Source organism: Mus caroli, unplaced genomic scaffold, assembly GCF_978045245.1.
Source record: "Mus caroli unplaced genomic scaffold, Mus_caroli_1 scaffold_13, whole genome shotgun sequence".
Lineage (NCBI taxonomy): Eukaryota > Metazoa > Chordata > Mammalia > Rodentia > Muridae > Mus > Mus caroli.
This window is the reverse complement of record NW_028227268.1, coordinates 83,975,465-83,980,664: the sequence shown is the minus strand read 5'-3', so window position 1 is coordinate 83,980,664 and position 5,200 is coordinate 83,975,465.

Sequence of the window (5,200 nt, the reverse complement as noted above, 5' to 3'; positions counted from 1 at the left end):
AACTAGGAAACTAGGAAACTAGCATTTGAAATGTAAACGAAGAAAACATCTAATTAAAAAAATAGAATGTGCTTTGCTTTATAAATATCTTCATTTGATTTAAAAGTTAACAATTATATGTTTGGAAGTGTCTGAACGATTAAACATTAAATGAACTGAATGAATTTTCTATAAAAATAACTACAGTTAAAATGATGCAGACCATGGGAATTATGAGTTTGATAAATTTAACAGAGACCTGAACAGATCCAATCTCACGTTCAAGCAATGCCTACGTTATTATACTTTACCTAATGAATTCTTCTCCTTTATTCTCAAAATATGGAATTATTCTATGGAAATCCCTTGAGTATACTGAAAACCAAACCATGATACTCCACAATGTAGCCCTACAATATAACAACAACCACAAATTACTGATATTTATAAAGGCAACATTAAAAAGTTATCACAGGCCTGGTATATTAGACAATATTTATATAACCTTTTACATATTTATCAAAAATGCTTTCATGCCATACCATATGTTCATTGTTCCATCTCAGAGATGAACATCTAAGGCACACCATTCCATGATCTCACATTAATATTTGGCATATAAAATTTAAACCTGGATCTGCTTGCCCTCAAATTACTCAGGAAACTGTCCTAAGAACTGCCGTGAGATTTTTTGGATTCCTGTAGATTATTCATCTCCTTTGAATTTTTCCACTATGTTCTTGCTCTACTACTGAGTCACTAATCTGAATTTTAATATCTCTCAAATTAGCATCCTGTCTTTCTACCCTGATTATTATGTTTCAGAATCACAATATGCATGTGCAATGAGCAATCCAAAAAATGTCTTAGTGACTTTAAAACAAACCACCTCTCTCCTGAGGGAATAATTTCTGGCTTTTTCTTATAGTGTGTTAAACATACTTAGAAGGATTTTTACTTAATGCTATTTAATACCCTGCTTTGTCTGGTAATCATAGCTCAAGATTTATATTTAATTCAATGATTAATTGTATGAATGTATGTAAACAGGATTTGTATACTAAAATTTGCAGGTGCTAAAGTTCTTAATTTCATTCACCTACTTAGTGCCTACTTTATTTCTAAAGTTTAGAATTCAATCTCATAAAATTGTTTTAATTGACTGTTTTATATACTTTCTTTCATTTATTCCAATTACTGCTCTGGGAATTTTAATATCTTCCATATTGAGATTTTTCTCTTTTTGTTAATCCCCTTTTCACCTTTTTTATTGCCTTCTTTCTTCAATGTGAGAGAGTGTCTCAGTCTGTAAAAGTACCCCAGACTCTCTAGTTAGTCTTTTTGTGTAGTGCGATCTGCATTATTTTTCCTGAATTTTATAATATTTCATTAGAACATGTATTCCTTCATGCTCATTTTTGAAACAGCCACCTTGTTTGTGAATTTCTTAGTTCTTGATTTTATTATTTATGATTTGTTTCCTGTGGTGCTTATTTCTGTTTTTGAAAATGTGTATTAATACTGAAGAAATATTCCTGATGCATGGCCAAACAGAAGTAGCAGTTTCCTGCACATACGAATTCCACCAAAGCACAATTACACTTAAAGTATGATCATCTATGGGCTAATATGCTATTAGTAAGTCTTGGGCATTATGACACTGCTGACTTAAATGCAAAGTCTCAAACATAGGTTTGAAATATTGTTTGCTATCCTCTTGGTTTTTTATTTGGCTTGGAATCAGTTTTGCCTCCATAGGATCCTAATTTTGGTGTACAGCTCAGTGGATATTATATTAAATCTGCTACTATAAGGGTATGTTTCTAACCACTTTTTGGCTACAATGGCAGAAATTCTCTTAAAACATTCACCAAAATCATTGATCTAAAGTGTTGTATATGACTTGTATGGGGGATAAACACTTGTATCCATAGTACTTAAATTGTCCTTTTAGTATTTGTTTCTGTACATCTGATACTATCAAGTAAGAAATTGTGTATTAGATGTTCAGATTTTAATTAAAACATACCACTCATTTACCATAGGTGTTTTGTCATTGTCATATTTTGCTTTAGATCATCTCTGTACATATACTATATACATACACACACATACACACACACATACACACACACACATAATACATACATTCATTTGTATAATATTATAAATTCCTCAATATATTCTATAGCATATAGACATATATTAAATATATGATATTTTCCTTATTATCCATTAATTAATACAGTCATGATTTCAGAACATGGTATTACCTGGTTTTACCTTGTTCAAAAATTTCATGAAATGGTATTAAAAACATAGTCAAATCCAGGTACTGGACTTGGTATAAACCTAATACTTAGATAAATTTTTCTCAGTGAGTACACATAATATGAAATGAGTTTTTCAAGGAGCCAATGTCTAGATATTCCAGTACCTATGAATGGAATGGAGACAACGGGAAGGTTTCGGGAATGACTGTGATATGTAACAGGATCTCTGACAGAGCCCAATGATAGAGCTACCTTTTTTTTTTAACTTGAAACTTGTAAAGTCTACAAACTGGTGAGATCAAAGTAAAATTGGTTTAAAATTAGGATATAGTTATCACTAAGTCACAGGTCACAGTAATTCAATTTTCCAGAGCAGCACTAAAAATGACTTATTACAGAATACTAACCCAAAGTGCTAGCCTTAAGTACAAGTAGGGTCACAATGACACTGGCCATCAGGTCTTCAGAGGGAAGGAGGTGGCTTAGCTTGTGGTGTGTAATGATCCAGAAGCAGATACTGATATTTTATCCTCTGTGATATTGAATTCAAAGTGATAAGAACCCCAACAACCACTGAAAGATAATTTGTTAAGAAGAAATTGAACTCTTCTTGGCTTATCTTCTATTTAATCTTGTATTTTCCAAATACCAGCATGGTACTTTTATGTGATGTGTGTACCTTTAAAATTGAAACTTTTTATTTTCCAAAACTTTGCTATTTGCTTTAGCCTATGGATGATGCAAATTGAAATTGTCCTTAAGTTACATTAAGAAACTATTTCATGTCAGCTAAGCAGAACTGAGTATCAGTTGACTGTTCACTATTGGGGACTCTATGGGGATTGAGATGTTGCATCTGTAAGCACATTTTAATAATACTTCATATATTATTGGGTCTTCACAAGGTATTCATTTCATGATTATTCCATTGTGAATTAAATATCATATATCGACTATACATTGTATTTAAAATTATTAGATATAGTTTTCTACTGTCATAAAGGCAGCAAATATTTAGAGAAATGCATGAATGAAGAAATAATATGAATTTGTCTAAGAGTACAAAGCACTTGAGTCAGAAGTGTTTCAATTATAAGACATTTTCAGATTTTAAAATATACATAGGTATTTCTTGTTAAGTTATTCCCAAATTATTAAACCTAGAATCTCAAATGTTCCAAAATCTGAAACTTTTGACTGTCATATGATGTTTCTATTAAAAAATAACAAAGTTGTATAAAATCTACGAGTACTCATTCAGAAATGACTACAAAGTAAAACAGAATAATTACCTAGTAGTATTACTTACATAAACATTATAGGGTTAAAACATTTTTGGCATAATTATATTTTACTAATAAATGGAAGTTTCCTAAATTAGAATTTCCTAATTTACAGATGTTGAGTTGAGTTTAGTGATGTATAATCAGTTAACAATAATAATATGGGTGTAAATATCTAAGAAAGAACTGTGGTATTTCACTGAGTTTTTGTACACAAATATCCTTAAAGGTTGGAGATTGAACGCTTTGTCCCAGGTGATGTTAGTTTTCAGAGGTGGTTTGACTATGCTATTAAAGGATGGCCCTAATAAAGGCAGTAGGTCATTAGACGTGTACTTTGAAGGGACTATCCTGTACCTTGCCCCCTTCTGTCTCTGCAATCTACCATCTACCACCATGAAGAATCCTTCCTCTTTTACAATTCTGCCTCCCCGTCGACCTAAATGTAAGGTAGTAAGGATAAGCAGAATTTATTTTTGGAGAGCATATTTTGAAGAATCAAAATGCAATGAAATGTAGTGATGTAATTAGAAGAAGTAAGTTTAGATTAGTCTTTAATTAATTATGAATTATTTGATAATACATACTAAATGAAGTAAAATAATTTTGAGCTAAGTACCTTGTAATTAAATTATCTAAAAGTTATTATTCTAAGATATACAAACAAAGCTGAGCCCTGTGGCATTTTATTAACTCATATGTATATTTGCACAAAAAATTAATAGTTCCAAACTGCAGATTTTTCTCTTTTCTTTCTTTAATACCAACTGCCTAGAAGCACACCATTATGTACTAAATACAGCTAAACTTAGATTTGGACACTCAGTCTTTCAAAAATGTGGACCTGAGTCATGACCTGACAGAATAACTAATATACATACTACTGCTGGCTATGAAGAACACAAAGAGTGAGATTAGAGATGTAAGATTAATGTGAGGTAGTTATAAATCTATCATAATGGCTGAGTAAGACACTTTTATATAGCAAATATCTTTCTTCAGTGAAATTAAAACAACAACAAACAAAACAAAACAACACGACAACAAACAAAAGTCATGGCTTTGTCCTTTTTTCCTATCCAATCCTAGTAAGTGTCAGGATTTACAGAGTACCTGTCTTTCTAATGTTCCTTTAAACTCTAAGATATTGGCCTTGAGTCTTATATGTTAATTCTTAAATTTGCTCATCAATAAGAATAGAAACCCACAAAAGGGAACCCCAAATCATCCAATAATAGTAGTAATGTTTACAATCACAATTAATGGGTCTTCTAACAATTGGAGCAGAGTCTGTCCCTGACTCTGTTGCCTGTCATTGGATCCCCTTCTCTTTACTGGACTGTCTGGATGGACCCCAGTGGGAGTAGATGCATTTAATCCTGATGCAACTGGTTGTCTCAGGGTGGAATGGTACCCCGGGAAGCTTCCTTTCTCTGTGGGGAGGGAGATGGACAATGCAGGAAGGATCTGTAGGGTGCGACTGGGAAGGGAATAGGCGTGAGCTGCAATTGGACTGTAAAGTTAAAATGGATTTTCTTCTAAATTTCATAAAAGTCAAATTTACACAATGGTACTACTCAGCTATTAAAAAGAATGAATTTATGAAATTCCTAGGCAAATGGGTGGACCTGGAGGGCATCATCCTGAGTGAGGTAACACAATCAC